We start from the raw sequence: 21,977 nt of genomic DNA on the forward strand, positions 1-21,977 counted from the left end.
CCTTCTACATGGTCGTGATAGGCGGATATTGCAGCAACATAAACCTTGAGGGTGGAGGGCGACAGCCTACGCTCCAACCCCTGTTGCAGGAAGGAAAGCACAGACGCGATCGAACATCTTCGGGGGTCTTCTCGGCGAGAAGAACACCACTCGACGAACAGGTTCCACTTCAAGGCGTAAGCCTGTCTTGTAGACGGTGCTCGTGCCGAAGTGATGGTGTTAACTACCTCTTGGGGTAAGTCACCTAGAACCTCCGCGTCCCGTCCAGGGGCCAGACATGAAGCTTCCACAGGTCTGGACGCGGGTGCCAAAGGGTGCCCCGTCTCTGAGTCAGAAGGTCCTTCCTCAGAGGAATCGGCCAAGGAGGGGCTGTCGCGAGGAGCATAAGTTCTGGAAACCAGGTCCGGTTGGGCCAGTACGGCGCCACCAGCAGGACCTGCTCCTCGTCCTCCCTGACCTTGCACAGAGTCTGTGCAAGTAGGCTCACTGGGGGAAACGCATATTTGCGCAGCCCCTGGGGCCAGCTGTGCGCCAGGGCATCCGTGCCGAGTGTACCCTCGGTCAGCGAATAGAACCACTGGCAGTGGGACGTTTCTGGGGAGGCAAACAGGTCGACCTGTGCCACCCCGAACTGTCTCCAAACCAGCTGAACCACCTGGGGGTGGAGTCGCCACTCGCCTGGGAGCGCAGCTCGTGAAAGCTCGTCGGCCACACGGTTGTGCACACCAGGAACATGAATGGCCCGAAGCGACCTCAGACACTTCTGACTCCAGAGGAGGAGATGGCGGGCGAGTTGCGACATGCGACGGGAGCGCAGACCACCTTGTCGGTTGATATACGCAACGGTCGCAGTGTTGTCCGTGCGGACCAGTACATCTTTGCCCCGTAACCGTGCTTTGAGGCGGCTCAGAGCAAGATGCACTGCTAGCAACTCGAGGCAATTGATATGCCAATGCAGGTGCGGGCCCGTCCAAACCCCTGACACTGCATGCCCGTTGTACGTGGCTCCCCAGCCCATGGCAGAGGCATCCGTGAAAACCACAGCGTGCCTGGACACCTGTTCCAGGGGCACTCCGGCCCGAAGGAACGAGGGGTCTGACCATGGACTGAAGGACTGGCGGCAGGCCGGTGTGATGCTCACCCGGTGAGTGCCGCGTTGCCACGCCCATCTCGGGACTCGGCCGTGTAGCCAATGCTGAAGCGGTCTCATATGAAGCAGGCCGAGCGGTGTTACTGCCGCAGCGGCCGCCATATGCCCCAGGAGCCTCTGAAACTGTTTCAGTGGAACCGCCATCCTGCCTTGAAACGTGTTCAGGCAGCTCAGCATCGACTGGACACGCTCCTCCGTGAGGCGCGCTGTCTGTTCGACCGAATCCAACTCCATACCGAGAAAAGAGATCCTCTGCACGGGGGCGAGTTTGCTCTTTTCCCAGTTGACCCGAAGACCCAACTGGCTGAGGTGTCTGAGCACCAGGTCCCTGTGTTCGCACAACTGATCCTTGGACTGTGCTAGAATGAGCCAGTCGTCGAGATAGTTGAGGATGCGAACGCCCTGTTCTCTCATGGGCACAAGGGCCCCCTCCGTGACTTTCGTGAAGACACGGGGGGACAGGGACAGCCCGAAGGGCAGGACTCTGTACTGATATGCTCGACCCTCGAACGCAAAGCGCAGAAACGGCCTGTGTCGAGGAAGAATCGAGACATGAAAGTACGCATCCTTCAGGTCGATCGCTGCAAACCAATCCTGGGGACGGATGCATTCGAAAATGCGTTTCTGCGTGAGCATCTTGAACGGTAGCTTGTGGAGGCTCCGATTCAGGACTCGCAGGTCCAAGATTGGCCGTAACCCACCGGTTTTCTTGGGTACAATGAAGTACGGGCTGTAGAAGCCGGTCTTCATATCGGCTGGAGGGACCGGCTCTATCGCGTCCTTCGCCAGTAGGACAGCGATTTCCGCACGCAGGACATGGGCATCTGCAGCATTCACCGAGGTGAAGCGGACGCCCTTGAACCTGGGGGGGCGCCGGGCGAACTGAATCGCATAGCCGAGCCTGATGGTCCGAATGAGCCAGCGAGACGGACTGGGGAGCTCTAGCCAGGCTCGCAGAGACCGTGCAAGCGGGACCATAGGGACCACCGGCGCACCCACGGTGGGGCAGCGAGGGGGAATGCAGGTACCGGGCTGGGGCGGCTGTCTCGTGGAGGCGGCCCGCAGCGAGGTGAGAGTGTGCTGTGCAACACTTACCTGATTCCACAGGTGGGCAGGAGGAACGTGAGGAGGTCGTCCACTGCTGCCCGCTGGCGAAGGGGGAGGATGAGTGTGGTCCGGCGTTTGACCGGCCACAACTCTCCGAGCCCCCTGAGGACCCAGAGATGGAGGAAACTGCTCTTTTATTGAAAATTTGGGTACCGAACAGAAACAAAACGGAACACAAAATTCTCCTCCCGGCCCTCCTCCGGGGGATGGAGCGGTGCGGTCACCGTCTCCAGAAGAGCAGTCCTCCCCATCTCCGGGTCGCCCGTCTCAGGGCCGCTTGCCCTTGCCCCTGCCTTTGCCACCTCTCTTGGCAGGAGCCTGGACGGGCTGGGCGGCCTGCTTGCGCCCGGCTCCACGACGTCGCTTGGGTGGAGGCTGCTGCTGCGACGCGGGAGCGGAGGCAGACGCAGGCGGCCGCCCTCGGCGACGAGCAGACTGAGGTGCTGCCGGCGGCGGGGTGGAGACAGCAGCTGACCGCCGTGGCAGGATGTGACTGATGGCCTCAGTCTGCTTCTGTGCGGCCGAGAACTGCTGGGCGAAGTTCTGGACCGCGTCGCCGAAGAGGCCGGTCTGGGAGACGGGGGAGTTAAGGAACCTGATCTTGTCGGTCTCCCTCATGTCTGCCAGACACAGCCAGAGATGGCGTTCCTGGACCACCATAGTGGACATCGCACGACCCACGGCCCGCGCCGTAACCTTCGTCGCACGAAGCGCGAGGTCCGTTGCGGTTCTCAGTTCTTGGAGAACTGCGGGATCGTGACCACCCTCGTGCAGGTTCTTCAGTGCCTGGGCCTGATGAACCTGCAACAACGCCATAGCGTGTAAGGCGGAGCCTGCCTCTCCACAAGCCTGGTAGGCCTTTCCGATCAGATCGGACGAGTACCTACAGGCTCGGGAGGGGAGACACGGGTTCCCCCTGGATGTGGAGTTAGGGCACAGTTGCATAGCAACGGCCCGTTCCACGGGAGGAACCTGCGTGTAACCCTTTGCAGGTCCGCCATCGAGGGTGGTGAGGGAGGAGGATCCACTGGGCCGGTTTCGGGCAGTAAAAGGTGCCGTCCACGACCTAGTGAGCTCCTCGTGCACCTCCGGGAAGAAAGGAACCGGGGTGGGGCGCTGAGAACCAGCACGGGCCACCCCGAGAAACCATTCATCCAACCTCGAAGGTTCGGGACACGGTGGAGGGTTCCACACGAGCCCGATCTTCTCGGCGGCCCGGGAAAGCATGGCCATCATCTCCGGATCCGTATCGGGCACAGCGGATCTTCCCGAAGGAGCCCCCTGCGCCGACACGTCATCTCCAGAGAAGTCTGACCCTCCCTCCGATGCAGCGATGGACATCTGATCATCAGGGGGAGCCCCGAAGGATACGGATGGTGCACATCTCGAGGACGGCCCACCACGTTCCGACGGCAGCTCTGCTGGCTGCGGAGTGCGTAAGGGATGAGGGTTCCCCGGGGGTTGGTTCCCTGGGGGAAGCGCGCTCACCGTAACCCTCAAATCACCCGTGCTACTGCCTGAAGTAACCCTCTGTGGAGGGTTAGATCGAGGCAGAGGCACGGGGACTCCACCCCTTGCGAGATGGAGTCTAGACCGCAACTCCGAGATGGTCATGTTCCCGCAGTGAGAACATGAGTCATCCACCAACGCTGCCTCAGCGTGTTGAACGCCCAAACACGAGATACAGCGCTGGTGACCATCCCTTGGTGACAGGTAACCACCGCATCCAGAAACACACAGATAGAATGTCATCTTGAAAAAGACGCAAGCTCTATCTGTGTTTGCTCTTTCAGAAGGACGCTCTCCTTGGTGCTGAAGCACGCAGGGGGCGGGGGCGCGGCGACACAGTCAGGGGGTGGGTGCAGCCTGACGTGCGCGCTCTCTCACACGAAGGCGCTCTCTTACCAGCCGTAAGAACGGCTTTTCAGCGCTCTCCACCTAGCGCACCGAACCAGCTGTGAGAACAGCCTTTGTGATTGCTCTAAACAAACAACACAGAGAGATGATCCGAAAACCACGCGACCGCTGCTGTGCCGTCACACCAACACCGACTGAAGAGATCGCTTCCGAAAGGCGGCTTCCGTCTTCAGTCAGGACTGCGAAGTAGTGAGTGATATCTGGCGTTACCATCTACCACCCGGCTCCGAAGCAAAAGGTTGATTTGATGCAATCACCTGTGTCTCATTTATACCCGCGCGGCGTGGCATGAGCACCTGGTGCAATCATTGCATGCCAATGTGCATTGGCTCGTTTAGTTACACTCGAAGTAGATTGGCTCTCGCGAGCGAGATTCCTATTCGTCGGTACTCCGACGTGGCGTCGAGAGTGACCGACTGAATGGGAACTACTATCATCATATACTTTTACAAGAACACCAAAACCAGAGTCAACATGTTTGTCTCACCTTGAATAAAGAGTGAAATGGTCCAGATGAAGATGTTGATGGTGTTCATTGTTGTTCTTGTGTCTTGTGTGATGATAAAGATTGTGTTCTGTTCTGCTCTCAGTCATGAAGTGTTAAACTCACAGCACTATAAACACTCTCAGACTGAAGCATGTGCTGACAATGCAAAGAAGTGGGCAGGATTTACAACAGCTTGTGCTCAGAACAAGCTCACACACACTAGACATAGAAGATTTTACTTTCAGAATAATGTTGTTGAAACTTTTAGTGATTAATTATACATAATGATTGTGAAATATTTTTGTATTTATGTTTGGCTGATAAGACACTAGAGTTTGACTGGAGAATCATCCTCAAATTGGAATCAAAACATGATCAGACATTCAGTTTTATATTTAGATTATTTTCAGGACTTTAACATTAAAGTATCATCAATTTTCCCTAAGTGAATTTCAATTTAAAAAATTTAAATTTAAAAAAACGTGAGTCCCTTACATGTATATTTTACCTTGTTTTACTCTGTTCCTATACTACTTTGAGTTATTATGACTCTTGGGTAACACAATTTCAAGTGTCTAGTTTAAAATAAGACCATATTTATGAATATAGACCATAGGGTTTAAGAGATAGAGATGTGTTCTGGCGTCGGGGGTATCTAATTTTTCGAATTTCACCTGTATGAAAATCTATCAGTATTTCTCCACATCTGCACACTTTTGAAGGGATGTTGTTATGTAAAGCATTTTCATAACAATCATAAAGATTTTTTCTCAATGAATGTGGCTGACGCTCATATTTCAATCAAAAGGGATTGACTCTGTTTTCATATTTATAACTCCTGACACATATTAAACCTATTACAGCTCCAATATGCTGTGTGTGAAGTCACAGCCAATGCCACATGTGGAACTGGTCAAGCCTCTCGCTGGTCTTCATCAGACACAACATCAGGCGCTGATGGACCTCAGGTTGGAGCAGGAGGATTGCTTCCGTCTGTTGGTCTAAGACTGGCGGGTCATCCGGAGCTTGCTCGGCTGGGAGGTCGCCCCGAATGCTGCACATTTTGGCTTGCACTCTGTAACTGAAGCTGAATGTCTTTTCATTGTAACATGACAAACCGCTCTCAATGTCTTGATGCTGCATGAGGGGCTCAATGTTTATACATTTGAGCAGAGCCGGCACGTGTCATAGGTAACATAGGCGGTTTCCTAGAGCACAAAATGACAGGGGGCTGACACGCGGAGAGGTTTATTTGATCAGAAATGCACCCTCTCATGACCACTGTCGCCACTACACCCATACATTATTTATTTATGCCAATTAACATCCTTTTAGTCTTTTAGCTTTCAATATGACAGAGGGAGAGTGCTTCAGGATACCTCCCTGAAATGTCTTTTTGCAGGTTGGGATGTCTGCTTGATGTCTAATAATATTCCTAGATAAATAACATCTAATAATGAATGAGGGACGTGACACCTGAACACAGCTTTTGAGGACTGCAGGGGGCAGTCACATGACAACGGGGCAAGCACGAGGGGCAAAAGGAAAGATGTTCAGACGAGATCGCTGGTGATAAACCCCAGAGCATTGTTTGTGCCGTGTGTGTTGTAGCTGATGCTGAACGAATGCTACTCGCTATTCTGGCTTCCTGTAGAAGATATTCAGCCTGTTCTCATCTTCCACCCAGAGATGGTCTGTCTTAAATAAACGATGTCAAGATCACAGTAAAGTCATGGTCAGTCACAGTGAACGCTGTAGAAGTCATTAAATACCAGGCCCTACCAGTGAGAGAAGCCCTACAGGAGGTGAAAGAAATGTCAGCAGATCCTGAATTAATATTGAGGCTCAATCTTTAGCAGAGGAGATTGGATCAGTTCATTTTTCCTCTCAGTTGTCTGGTATATCATCTTTAACAGAACTGAAGATGTCAGCTGATGCAGTCTGTTTCTATGCAGATGGATATGGAGGTGGACCGCTCGGCAAAACAGAAACTTTCTTGACTGACTACTGAGGTAGTGGTAAGTACTTCCTTTATGTTTTAGATGACTAGCTTACTGTAACAGTGCCATTAGCTAGATCTAATGTACCGTTAGTGACACTATTACATGAATAGGGTGATCACTACTGTATTGCAGTTGTTCCCGTGCTCCATGTATCCCCTGTAATGTTAGTATTGTGTTGTCACGAACGCGCTCTGACTGTCACAGTAACAAATGAGCGGTGCTAGAGGTAATTCTGTGTCTTGTCTATCAGCTTCCAAAGTTTGTATCTCCTTGTCTGTGTATTCTGGCTCAAAACGATATGGTTCTGGATTTCGGTTTGATACAAAGTAAAAATCCTCAAAGTCAGCCATGCAACAGTCACGTTCGCTACTATCTTCCTAGTCACGCTGGTTTTGTTGACAGACGTAACAGCGGGGCTTCTCCGGTCCTGCGAGCAAATCACTCCGCAGAAGTAGAGCAGTTCTGCGGCTTCTGAGAATACAGTCCCCAGTGTGTATACGTTTATAGTATGGCTGTGTCTCATGTAACTTTGTTATTTGTGCACACTGTGACTATACACATCACAACATGTAAATAGGAAAATGTTGGTGTAACTCTGGGGAATACAGTTAATAAGCCAAAGTCCCCAAACGTTGGTGTGTTCCTTTACCACTATCCATGCTATATTATAGTAAATTGCAATTCATATGAAAGATTAGCATTTTTCAGTCATTTTTGTCCAGGTTGGGGCCGCTATCTAAAAACTCGCCTGAGCCGGCCCTGCATTTGAATAGCATACTAATAATAGTTAATGAACAATAAACTGGATTAATGTATTTTAGCATAAAAAATCTTAATCATCCCATTTATCTTTAAAGTCTTTATAAACTTTGCTAAACTCTGCCATTGTGTTGTGTGTGATGGTCCATCAGCAGCTGCAGTATCTCTCAGCTGTATCAGTGCAGTCACTGTGACGTCTGACTGACACAGGTTTTTGTACGACTCTTTATCACTGTGTGAACACATACTGACTGTTTGGATAGTGAAAACTCTGACAGTAATAATCTCCTGTATCTTCAGTCTGGACTCCACTGATGCTCAGAGTGAAATCACTTCCAGATCCACTGCCACTGAATCTAGATGAAGTTCCAGTATAAAGGCTTGTTGCACGATATATGAGGAGTTTAGGAGCTTCTCCAGGTTTCTGCTGATACCAGGCTAAACAATCATTAACATACACACTACTGCTGGTTTTACAGTTTATTCTGACGTCTTGTCCTGGTTGAGCTGTTATTGATGGACTCTGAGTTACTGTGTACTGTCCTCTACACTCTGAGAGAAAACAGAAATGAAAATTATATATATTTTACATTTTAAAGGAATTATTAATCCTTATGAATATTTTAGTACAAACCTTGAGCAAACAGAGTGAGAGTCCAGATGAAGATGTTGATGGTGTTCATTGTTGTTCTTGTGTCTTGTGTGATGATGAAGATTGTGTTCTGTTCTGCTCTCAGTCATGAAGTGTTAAACTCACAGCACTATAAACACTCTCAGACTGAAGCATGTGCTGACAATGCAAAGAAGTGGGCAGGATTTACAACAGCTTGTGCTCAGAACAAACTCACACACACTAGAGTTACACAATGATCATTACATTCTGACTCATGTTATTTGAGTTAGTTCAGTAGTTTTATTTGTATTGTGACTCCTGAGACACTGAGGATGTGCAGATGAACGTCCATCTCTGTGTCCATATTCAGTCATGTGACCATCATCACTGCTACACTTCCACTAGATGAAGCGCCATCACTAAAGTCAGATCATGAATCATGAGTCTGTTCAGAAAGTATCAGGACTGATTGTGAATCTCTAATCAGAGTTGATGGTGTCACTCCATCTATCATGAAGCCTCATGTGTGTCTGAAATCATCAGATGGAGAAGAAACAGGCTGTTAAAGATGGAGACATATTAGAGCTTGTTCACGTTTCATGATCTTGTGTGGAGATTCAGAACCAGTCCAGAGACTTTTAGAACAGACCTTGAATATGAAAACATGCTTGACTGTGGAGAACATGCAAAATACCTTTTATATTTTCATTGTTGACACTTTCTATTGACTTTGGCTATAATATTCAATAAACTCATGATTTGAGCAGATTTTCACTGAAGATTGAAGTCTGAAGCTGCAGGTTTTTCTGTGAATCCTGAAGATTGAGCTGCATATGAAGAACAGAAGCATCATTATGAGAAACTCAAACACAACATCATCCATGATCAAAGAGGTCAAAGGTCACCTCAGAGGTCACAGCTCATCAAATATATTTCTTTAAACAGTGTTATATCAGAAATCATTGAGTCAATCTGAATGAGTGAGTGTTGAGAAGAGCTGAGGAGCTTCTAATATCAGTGTGTTGAAGTGTTGTTTCTCTCTCTCTGCTGGAGTGTGTGTTCACTCGAGTGGAATAGAGGTTTTTGTACGAGCGTTTCATTAGATTGTATCACTGTGGTGGACATTCGGTGGAGGAACCAAACTGGTGATCGGTAAGTCTGTCTATTTAATTACCTAATAAAAAAATACAGTTTAGATTTCGGAAAGTGTTTTACAGTTGAAACAAGAACAACATTTATTAATGATAATGATTATTAGATATTGTGCTGAAACTTTACTTGAAGCCTTTATGTATAATGCATTATAAAGATATTCATAATGGAGATTATAATGCCTTATATCTTTTCATAAATAACTGTAACCAAAGTTAAAATGCATTATAATATTTGCTAATTCCTTGTTGCATCTGAAATTGGTTGTTTGTCGTGAGTTTTAATGTATTATAATTTCTAAAGGTGTAACAATGAATAGATAATATTATAATGTGTTATAACTGTGGTTACAATTATTCATGAGATCACACATGCATTATAATGTGTGTAACAATTCATAATTAATGCATTCAAATACTTTTATAATGCATTGTGTATAAAGGCTTTAAGTGTTTCTGATATTGTTGAATAATTATTGAATCTAAATCAATGATATTGTCATGTTTATACATTCAGAAGAACGGCATTATTCCTTTCAACAACAAAATCTAAACATATTTCCATAAAGCGTCTCACTATGAGTTTGTTGAGTTTATTACAGGTTTGTTTTCCTTCATTTATTTCTACACTGAGTTCATATATAGTTCATCTTTTATTGTAGATATCATACATGGAGAAAAGAGATTTGACATCAGAATGTAAATGTTGTACTTTCTGTAGTTCAGTCAATGATACTGAATCTCTTTTGCTCATGTTGTGATTATAATTCAGTGCTTTATAATACAAACACAATTTATGTGTGACTTTTAATTTTGTGTGAAATTGAGTTTGATTTTGAGTTGAATATCTCAGTAAAATGTAAGAACTTTATGTTCTGAGTTAAAAACTGCTGTAATGAAATCAGTCGGTGTATTACAATGTTGAGTTTGATTGATGAGGTTTGATGTAAATGTATATAGTGATTGTGTAGTTTGTATATTGTATATATATCAGCTGTAGTGAAGTTGAAGGACATGAAGGATCAGATTGTGATTGTGATTTGTCCTGCTGTTGAAATGCTGTGAATGAAAGTGCAGTGTGTTTTCTTTGTGTTTGTGAATGTGTTGTGTTTGTCTCCTGCAGCTGGTCCCACAGTGAAGCCCTCAGTGTCTCTGCTGCCGCCCTCTTCTCTGCAGATCTCTGGAGGCTCAGCCGCACTGCTCTGCCTGCTCAGCTCTTACTCTCCACAGGGGGCGCTGGTGAGCTGGACACTGGACGGGTCAGAGGTCACCGAGGGGGTTCTGACCAGCGCAGAGAGCCAGCAGGACGGCCGCTACAGCCGCAGTAGCGTCCTGACCCTCAGCAAAGCACGCTGGGAAGAGGGAGAGGTGTACGTCTGCAGAGTAACACATGATGGAGCTCCTCATGAGGTCTCGTTCCACAAGAGCTCTGAGTGCTGATGTTTCTCTCCTGAAGATGAGCCGTATCTGAGTGTCTTGTGTCAGGCAGGATTCACATGAGTCTAGTGCTGCAGCTGTAGTGATTTACAACTCAATACTGAAAGAGAGCTCGCATGTGTCAAAGCACTGTGTGATCTTTCAATCTGCTGTGTTTGCTGCAACATTCAATAAAGCTTCTCAACAAGTTCACTTTGTGTCTGACAACATCATTCAACTAACAGATGAAGATGCAGGTGCTTTTCAGAAGGTTGATGTAGCAGTAAATGTCAAATAAAGCTCTTGGGGTTTGAACACGGTCTCTGGAGACAGAGCTGCTCTATTCTGAGAGGATCACAATCACTCCACCCTGACAATGCAAATGGGATTTTCAGTCTCACTCTTTGATTGGTTACAGGATCTGGACTGGAACAGACCACTTTCACTTCTGCCACACATTTACATGCGGAAGAATGGGCTGAACTTTAATATAGAAAAATACCATAATCATTAAAAACACAAATCAAGAATGAGCCGTTGTGACAGTAATTGTGTAAGAATGTAAATCTTTCTGTGGGTCAAATGGAAAGCATCTCGTCCAGACAGCAGAAGTGACTGAATGCAGTCTGTTCAGTTTGATTGACAGGGATCATATATTACACCTAAAACATGAGGATCATATTAAAACACTGACTCGTTCTCTTCATAAACACAGATTGATGTTGATTGTAATGATATAGTGTTATTAGTGTGTGTGCTGTGATCAGTGTTGTGTGTGATTGTGTTAAAACCACGGTCCACTGCCTGTAGTTACATCTGAATAATATGAAGGGCCCACCAACTATTATCTTAACGCTGCTAAACCATATCTTAGTATGTTTCCTAGTATATTGTCACAAACACAGAGACCACATACAATTTTTATACCTTTATATAAAGTAAAGGTTTAATGTACACCAGAAAAATAACCATAACAATGCATATACACTCACCTAAAGGATTATTAGGAACACCTGTTCAATTTCTCATTAGATTAGATTCAAGTTTATTGTCATTACACATGTACAAGTACAATGCAACGAAATGATTTTGGAGCAGATCTGATGTATTCCAGATTCTTATGGTCGGTCCATACGATAAAGGGAACCCCTGAACCCTCTAACCAGTGACACCATTCTTCCAATGTAAGCTTGACCGCCAACAATTCCTTGTAACCAATGTCGTAGTTTTGTTCGGCTGGTGATAAACGATGGGAAAAACGCGCATGGATACATCTTATCGTCTGAGGACGAGCGCTGGGAAAGAACCGCACCTACCCCCACATCTGACACGTCCACCTCCACCACAAACTGACGTGATGGATCAGGGGTCACAAGAATGGGAGCCGAAACAAAGCGGCTCTTCAGTTTGGAAAATGTAGCCTCGGCTACACCAGACCACCTGAACGTCGTTCTGGGAGAGGTCAACGCTGTCAGAGGCACGGCTAGTTGGCTGAAATTACAAATGAAACGTCGGTAAAAATTGGCGAACCTCAGAAACCTCTGCAGGGCCTTACTGGAATCTGGACTTGGCCAATCTACCACAGCCTTAACCTTGTCGAGATCCATGCGAATTCCCTCGGACGAGACGATGTACCCCAGAAAGGGAACTGACTGTGCATGGAACGCGCATTTCTCCGCCTTGACAAAAAGCCCATTCGCTCGCAACCTCTGGAGCACTAGTCTGACATGCTGAACATGTTCCTGGAGAGAGGAAGAATATATCAGTATGTCATCCAGGTAAACATAAATAAACTGATCTACCATGTCTCTCAACACGTCATTGACCAGTGCTTGGAAGACAGCGGGGGAGTTGGACAGCCCGAAAGGCATGACCAAATATTCAAAATGGCCCCTGGGGGTATTAAATGCTGTCTTCCATTCATCCCCCTTCCTTATGCGGACCAAATGATAAGCATTACGCAAGTCCAATTTTGTAAATACGGATGCTCCCTGCAACCTCTCGAAGGCTGAAGACATCAACGGCAAAGCATAAGTATTCTTTACCGTGATGTTGTTCATCCCCCGGTAATTGATACAAGGTCGCAGAGTACCATCCTTCTTACCCACAAAAAAGAACCCCGCCCCCGCTGGAGAAGAAGAAGGGCGGATGAACCCGGACGCGAGCGAATCAGACATATATTTCTCCATGGCCTCCCTCTCATGATTAGAAAGTGAATATAACTTGCCCTTAGGCAGAGACATACCTGGCATAAGATCTATCGCACAGTCATAGGGACAATGAGGAGGAAGAGAAGCAGCCCGGGACTTACTAAACACTTCCTTCAGGTCTTGGTACTCGGCTGGCACGTTAGATAAATCCACCGTCTCCTCCTGCAACACAGAACTAGACACAGACGAATGAGCAGACACAAGACATGAGGCATAGCACTGATTACTCCATGTGGAAACGGAACCCAGTCCTCAATCAATTCTGGGGTTTTGTTTGATCAACCAGGGATGGCCGAGAACGATAGTACTGAGAGGGGTGTCCGTATAAAAAATCGAGTGTCTCGGTGTGGTTACCCAATACTGTCAACTAAATAGGATCCGTGATGTGCGTGATGGTGGGTAGTGTCTGACCATTGAGTGCGTGAACTGCAATGGGTTTGTGAAGGGAGGTGATGGGAATGCGGAGGTGACATGCCAAAGAAAAATCCAAAAAGTTACCCTCCGCTCCAGAATCCACCAAGGCTTGACAGTTGTGAGATCCAGTGGCCCACGGCAATCTTCCCGGAAGGAGAGTTGCGGACAAGGATTTCCCCAATGCTGCTCCACCCGACAGTAGCCTCCTCTCTACTGCCAGGCTCGATCTTTTAGCGGGCAGCGATTGAGGAAATGCCCCGCCGCGCCACAATAAAGGCAGAGTCCCCCAGCTCTACGACGCTCCCTCTCCTCCCGGGAAAGCCGAGCTCTACCCACCTGCATGGGCTTGTGTTTGCTGGATGGGCTGACCGTGTCTCTCGTGAAGCATTCCAGGTGCTCAGGTTCTCTTCGGACACAAGAGTGCTGTTCTAGCCTCGAATCGACCCGTAAAGCCAGTTCCATAAGACCGTTTAAATCCTTGGGCAGATCCAGAGCATAAATCTCTCGTTGGACACGGTCAGCCAGCCCATGCAGGAATCGGTCCCACTGCGCCTCCTCGTTCCAGTGGCATTCGGCAGCCAGAGTGCGGAACTGGATCAGAAGTGACGGGTGGATCAGAAGTAATTTGAAATCCGAGACGGGTTGTTTGCCTTGGTGGAGATCAGAAAGTTGATGGGCCGCCTCACGACCCGCCACCGCGCGGTCAAACGAGGAACAGCAAGGATCGTTATTCTCCCACACCACCATTCCCCAACGAGCCGCACATCCTGTAAGAAGATTTAATACCAACGCCACCCTGGTTCTTTCCGTGGAAAATGTGACCGTTTGTAGAGAGAAAAATAATGAGCATCTAGTCAAGAACGAACGACACAGCTCTGGCTCACCCGCATATCTCTCTGGCATTGGTATCCGGGGCTTTTGTGGATGGATGACGTCCCTGGGATTGAGGGGAATGGTCGGTGGGGTGGGCGCAGTGGGCGATCTTAGCTGTTGAATCTGGGTAGCGAGCTCGGACACCTGCGCCACCAAAGTCTGAATCACCTGAGCAGAAGCGGTAGTCTGTTCCTCTTGATGACTCAGACGCTGGTCACTCGTAGTGAGATAGTCCTGTAGCTCTGCCATCTTCGCTGGATCCATGATGGTCAGATTGTTCTGTTATGTCAGAAGATAAGGAGAGACAGAAGATCCAATAGCGAGTAGAACAAGGTGGTTTATTAAACTCAGATACACAATAGTTCAGATCGTTCGGTGGCAGAGAACCGAAACTCAGGATCCTCAGATACACAATTGCTCAGAACGTTCGGTGGCAGAGAACCGAACACAGGATCAGACTGGAGCGGAATGAGGGTGGCAGAAACCAGGACGCTGCACAGACGGTGACGCAGGGATGCAGTGGGCAGACGAAGAAGGTGGAATCCAGGAAACCGGAACGAAGGACACAAAAAACCAGAACCCACGAGCAGACAGGTACCACCGGACAACTGCAAACAATCGGACAACAAGGCAGAGTGAGACACACGTAGAAATAGCCCTGGTGATTAGTGCAGAAGGTGGCCGTGATCAGAGTGATCGGTAATCAGACACCACGCCTCCAACACAACCAGACACACACATTGAGCAAGGGAGACGGTGCATTCATGAACCGTCACAGGGAGACCCTGGTGAAGCGGGACATCATCTGGGATCAGTGCATATTTCCACTGTCAACAGGCTTGCAGTGCTGACTTATTCATCGGCTCCCATGTCGCTAAGATGTTTTCAGAAAGAGGGAAGAATGAATTAAATTAACTCATATTAAATTAACTCTGCAGGACAGCGGCCCTCCAAGACCAACGGTGCCCATCCCTGATCTATAAGACATATTTCTAGTGTATTTTATTTTTAGATTCTTTTTTAAACGATAACTAATATCAAAATCTAATAATCATGTGTAAAAAGTCAGTTTTCCATAAAACCACAATATTTGCCTCTGAGATGAAGTTGAATAAAAATCTGAGGTACTTCACAATTATACTCAAATACAGAGTAAATGTATTTCGTTACATTATTAGTAATATTTAGCAACTGTTGACAGCTGCCGTTGAAGAGAACTGAAATTAACATTTATACTGGACTTTAAAGTTATATTCAACTGCCTAAAAACAAAACAACTAGCCTAAAGATGTTTACCTCGGCCCATGTATGTGCATAATAAAGAGTATAAACTATATAAAATCGTATGTTGGTAACATATTAGTAAATATTTTATTTTCATCAGTAGATACATTAGATTACTGGAGTAAATTGAAACCCAATACTTGCATTTAAAAGTGTAATCTGGCAATTTCTCTTCAAAAATCTGACGTTGCGGCGCGCAATGAATTCTGGGGTAGGCAAGGCTGCGAAGCATCCATCCGAGGATCCTTCATTTCATGGGAAAAGAAGGATGCATTTGCAGGCCGTATTTTGAAGGAGCCTTCGAAGGACCTACGAATTGGGACAGCCTTTGTCGCACCGCGGTGACGCAATCTGCTATGCCTTCCACTGTAAACGAGTCTCGGTGCGTCCTCTGAAGGCAGCATCGGCCGCGCACTTCAAAGGACACGGCCTTCAAAGGATGCAGCCCTTGAATTGGGCCACAGCTCTGGACTGGGACTGCCTGTTGCTGCCTGCTGTGCCTAGAGAAATGAAGCTGAATCCGAGTGAACCTTTGACTACAGTGTTTTGAGAATTTAATGAGCTGAACGCCCTCGTGCGTGCTTTATGTTTGAACCCGTTCTGAGTAATAAAAAGTGCAGTCCCAGTCACGCCGACCCCGTCTTCTTCCTTCCAACGCACACTAACACGAACCTAACCACAATGATCATCATCATGAGTTAATTATGCATGATGGTGAAGTTATGATTAGTTTTTCCATTGGCATTCACCTTAAACAATCCTTGATTTGCAAAAAATGAGTGATAAAAATTACCAGAATCACATTAATGACTCTTAATGGCAGACATGTTTGTGTACTATTCTGAAATAGCATTTCCACTGCAGCTGAACTTCCATCTTTGTCTACCTCAGCTCTGCTCACTTGCTCCACTGAGCCACTAACTGCTGCTGAGATGTCCCCAAGCTCTGCCTCTTCCCCGTGTGAATCTCTCTGTTGCTGGAGAGTCTGTCAATCCCCCGCCCCTGGATCCTTCAGGCTGGCCTGCCCTGTCTGATAAAGAGAAGTTTTTTCTGTCGCTCACCACATAATTTGACTGAACTTGAGCAATTCTGCAAGAAAGAATGGGCAAATATTCCCCAATTTAGGTGCACAAAGCTAGTAAAGGCATATCCAAAAAGTTTAATGGTTATAAGTAAAGGAAAACCCTGTTATTCTAGTTTTTCCATTTTTAATAATCCTCCAGAATGTTTTGAAATGTTATTTTCACTTTCATGATGAGGGTTATAATGTGTACATACAGCTCAACAAAGTTAGACTTCTTTTATTTTCCAGGGTGTAATGTGACAAAAGGTGAAGATTTTCACAGGGTATGAAGACTTTCTATAGGCACTGTAGTCGCCAGAGGACCTTATCAGGCCGAGAGGGATTTCATTTCCCCTAAAAGAGAGGACGAAGTTGCCATCATCCTTATTTTTAATATTTTTTTTAGTCATGGAGAACGGTGTTGAAGTCATTAAATACCAGGCCCTACAAGTGAGAGAAGCCCTACAGGAGGTGAAAGAAATGTCAGCAGATCCTGAATTAATATCGAGGCTCAATCTTTAGCAGAGGAGATTGGATCAGTTCATTTTTTCCTCTCAGTTGTCTGGTCTATCATCTTTAACAGAACTGAAGATATCAGCTGATGCAGTCTGTTTCTGTGCAGATGGATATGGAGGTGGACCGCTCGGCAAAACAGAAACTTTCTTGACTGACTACTGAGGTAATGGCTTCAGCTCAAGCTTTATCAAGAGTGATGTGTGAAGAAATGAATGTGGATGCTGTTCTCAAAGAGAAGAGGCTGTGATCAACACATAGACAGTTCTCATGTGAATGTCCAGATGAGCCATCGGTGATGCACTGAAGAGGACGGAGACGACATGTTTTAATGGCCATTGTGTCACTGGAGGAGAGGTTCACATTGAGAGAGGTCAAGGAGAAGTTTGGTGTACTGGTCAAAACTGGGCTTTACAGTCATTCATGAAATGAACTGAAATTAACAATCTATCCCATTTTTTTGCACAAACATGTGAATAACCTCACAGCTTTTCTCTGAAGTGTGCTGGAATGCTTCATGGAATAGAGGTTTTGCTTTTTGTTTATTGATTTGTAGTTTAATTCTTGTGTGATTATTTTCCCCCAGATTTATTTATTATTAATTTCACCATTTATTTACTGCATATTTATGTTTACATTGATTAACACTATCCATGTTATATTATAGTAAATTGCAAATCATATTTTCATTATTTCATATATTTCATTTTTGTCCAGGTTGGGGCCGCTATCTAAAATCTCTCCTGAGCCGGCCCTGCATTTGAATGGCACACTTATAGTGAACAATAAACTGGATTAATGTATTTTAGCGTAAAAAAAAATCTTATATATCACATTTATCTTTAAAGTCTTCATAAACTTTGCTCAACTCTGTCATTGTGTTGTGTGTGATGGTCCATCAGCAGCTGCAGTATCTCTCAGCTGTATCAGTGCAGTCACTGTGACGTCTGACTGACACAGGTTTTTGTACGACTCTTTATCACTGTGTGAACACATAAGGACTGTGTTCACTCTGACAGTAATAATCTCCTGTATCTTCAGCCTGGACTCCACTGAAGCTCAGAGTGAAATCACTGCCAGATCCACTGCCACTGAATCTAGATGGAGTTCCTGACTGGAGGTTGTTGATCCTATAAATCAGGAGTTTAGGAACTTCTCCAGGTTTCTGCTGATACCAGGCTAAGTGATTACTGTATATTCCTACATCTATATGACACTCTATTGAAGCTGTTTGACCCTGTTGGACAGTTTTAACTTCAGGTTGAGTCAGAGTGACTCCTCTGGATCCTGAAGAAGAGAAAAGAAAATCAATCAGTGTTTAAAACTACTATCATCATATACTTTTACAAGAACACCAAAACCAGAGTCAACATGTTTGTCTCACCTTGAATAAAGAGTGAAATGGTCCAGATGAAGATGTTGATGGTGTTCATTGTTGTTCTTGTGTCTTGTGTGATGATGAAGATTGTGTTCTGTTCTGCTCTCAGTCATGAAGTGTTAAACTCACAGCACTATAAACACTCTCAGACTGAAGCATGTGCTGACAATGCAAAGAAGTGGGCAGGATTTACAACAGCTTGTGCTCAGAACAAACTCACACACACTAGAGTTACACAATGATCATTACATTCTGACTCATGTTATTTGAGTTAGTTCAGTAGTTTTATTTGTATTGTGACTCCTGAGACACTGAGGATGTGCAGATGAACGTCCATCTCTGTGTCCATATTCAGTCATGTGACCATCATCACTGCTACCCTTCCACTAGATGAACCGCCATCACTAAAGTCAGATCATGAATCATGAGTCTGTTCAGAAAGTATCAGGACTGATTGTGAATCTCTAATCAGAGTTGATGGTGTCACTCCATCTATCATGAAGCCTCATGTGTGTCTGAAATCATCAGATGGAGAAGAAACTTGAGAGAAGAGCTTGTTCACGTTTCATGATCTTGTGTGGAGATTCAGAACCAGTCCAGAGACTTTTAGAACAGACCTTGAATATGAAAACATGCTTGACTGTGGAGAACATGCAAAATACCTTTTATATTTTCATTGTTGACACTTTCTATTGACTTTGGCTATAATATTCAATAAACTCATGATTTGAGCAGATTTTCACTGAAGATTGAAGTCTTTCTGTCAATCTTGAAGATTGAGCTGCATATGAAGAACAGAAGCATCATTATGAGAAACTCAAACACATCATCCATGATCAAAGAGGTCAAAGGTCACCTCAGAGGTCACAGCTCATCAAATATATTTCTTTAAACAGTGTTATATCAGAAATCATTGAGTCAATCTGAATGAGTGAGTTTTGAGAAGAGCTGAGGAGCTTCTAATATCAGTGTGTTGAAGTGTTGTTTCTCTCTCTCTGCTGGAGTGTGTGTTCACTCGAGTGGAATAGAGGTTTTTGTACGAGCGTTTCATTAGATTGTATCACTGTGGTGGACATTCGGTGGAGGAACCAAACTGGTGATCAAATGTAAGTCTTTTTTTCAATTCCCTATTTAAAAAATACAATTTAGATTTCAGAAATGTATGTTTTTATTGTAAAGATTTTCACAATGTAGATTATAATGCCTTATATCTTTTCATAAATAACTGTAACCAAAGTTAAAATGTATTATAATATTTGCTAATTCCTTGTTGCATCTGAAATTGGTTGTTTGTCGTGAGTTTTAATGTATTATAATTTCTAAAGGTGTAACAATGAATAGATAATATTATAATGTGTTATAACTGTGGTTACAATTATTCATGAGATCATACATGCATTATAATGTGTGTAACAATTCATAATTAATGCATTCAAATACTTTTATAATGCATTGTGTATAAAGGCTTTAAGTGTTTCTGATATTGTTGAATAATTATTGAATCTAAATCAATGATATTGTCATGTTTATACATTCAGAAGAACGGCATTATTCCTTTCAACAACAAAATCTAAACATATTTCCATAAAGCGTCTCACTATGAGTTTATTGAGTTTATTACAGGTTTGTTTTCCTTCATTTTGTCACGGTTCATAAATCCATGTCTCTTTCTTGTCTCATGTGCTGTTGTTATGTGATTGTGTGGGTGTGGTCACTCATTGGATCATCAGCTACCTGGCTCATCAGTCCCAACACCAGCTGCAGCTCATATCATCTGCCTATTTAAACTCTTCACTTTCTCATCTCTTTGTCAGATCGTTGTTTGTGAGTCCCCGGTGTGTTTGTTCCAGTCTGCGTCCGAGTCCTGTGCCTTCCTTGTTCCTGTTCATGTTCCTGTGGTTTTGGATTCGTCGTCACCTGGTCCTACACTCTGCACTCTTCACTGTTGTCATCTGGCCATCGGAGTCCCTGCGCCGCTAGCCTGCTCCATTGTGACTTCCCTTTGTGTACATCATCAATCCTACATTAAAAGAGTTTTCTCGCACCTGCTTTCGTCTCTGTGTCGTGACAGAACGATCTGACCAAGATTATGGAAGCAGCGAGTGACTCATCACCATCCCTGGAGGCATTCATGAATCACAGCATTCTTCGTATGGATAATCAGGAGAGTAATCTCAACGATACAGCGCGCGCTGTTCAGGCATTAGTGGCGCAGGTGTCCGGGCTCAACCTACAGATCCAACTTTTGCTAGCACCCACTGCGCCACCCGCTCCGCCGATTCCCCCACCATCTTCAGTGGACCCCTCCCAGTCGGAGCCCCGCCTACCCGTTCCAGAAGCCTACTCAGGTGAACCCAACTACTGTCGAACTTTCCTTACTCGTTGTGCTATGCATTTTTCTCTTCAACCCAGGACATTTCATGAGGAGCGAACTAAGGTCGCCTTTGTTCTGACGCTGCTGACTGGGAGAGCGGCGCTTTGGGGAACGGCGGTGTGGGAGAACCAGGACGAATGCTGCTCCTCATTTCAGATGCTCTCTGCCGAGATGAAACAGGTATTTGACCGATCTGCCTCTGGAAGAGAGGCAGCCAGAGTGTTGGCGGATCTGCGTCAAGGAGAGAGGTCGGTAGCAGACTTCTCGATCGAGTTCCGGACCTTAGCGGCAGAGAGCCAATGGAACGAGGAGGCGCAGTGGGACATGTTCCTGCATGGGCTGGCTGACCGCGTCCACAAGGAGATTTATGCCATGGACCTTCCCACTGGGCTCAATGAGTTGATCGCACTGGCGTTAAGAGTAGACACTCGCCTTTCTCGTGTGGATCGGTGGGTTCAGCACAATCGTCGCCCTGAGGAGGTCAGGGAACAGTGTTCGAGAGGCAGGGACGTGGTCAGCCCAGTCAACGATCACGAGCCCATGCAGGTGGGTCGAGCCCGGCTTTCCCGGGAGGAGAAGGAGAGGCGGAGATCCCTGGGCCTTTGCATGTACTGTGGAGGAATGGGACACTTCGCCTACAACTGTCCGGTAAAAGGTCCAGCCCGATAGTAAGTATGAGGCTACTATCGGGTGGGATTTCTGCTGAGAAGACCTCATCCACATCTACCCTCCTCCCGGTAAGACTTCGATGGTCAACTCACCTCCACGACTGTCGCGCACTGCTGGATTCTGGGGCTGAGGGTAACTTCATGGATCATCAATTCGCACTCAAACTTCACATTCCCCTCAAGACACTCACACACAGGATTGCAGTGCACGCTCTCAATGGCCAAGAACTACCCACCATTTCACTGATCACCGAAGACATCACCCTCATCACATCCGGCAACCACTCTGAGACCATCTCCTTTTACATCCTGGACACTCCACTTGCACCCATAGTTCTTGGTCACCCCTGGCTCACCCGTCACAACCCTAGTGTGGACTGGCAGCAGAATTCCTTGTCAGCGTGGAGCAGTCATTGTTATAAGTCTTGTCTTGTGTCTGCTTGTCCGTCTGTTTCTGTCCCTGTGTTTCAGGAAGAGGCAGTGGATTTATCTAACGTGCCCGCGGAGTACCTGGACCTGAAGGAGGTGTTCAGTAAGTCTCGAGCTGCTTCTCTTCCCCCGCATCGTCCCTATGACTGTGCCATAGACTTACTGCCA

General features: G+C 46.1%; 2 gene segments (V, D, J or C); one reads left to right on the top strand and one right to left on the bottom strand.

Annotated features, from left to right (window-relative positions):
- LOC307121560 (immunoglobulin kappa variable 4-1-like) overlaps nt 1-21,977 on the bottom strand; it is a 242,516-nt gene that overhangs the window by 193,600 nt on the left and 26,939 nt on the right.
- Nucleotides 6,276-10,815, top strand: LOC307121771 (immunoglobulin lambda constant 7-like). The segment is given in 3 exons: nt 6,276-6,353; nt 9,140-9,188; nt 10,311-10,815.

This window comes from Gobio gobio, assembly GCF_949357685.1.
Source record: "Gobio gobio genome assembly, chromosome: 25".
Classification (NCBI taxonomy): domain Eukaryota; kingdom Metazoa; phylum Chordata; class Actinopteri; order Cypriniformes; family Gobionidae; genus Gobio; species Gobio gobio.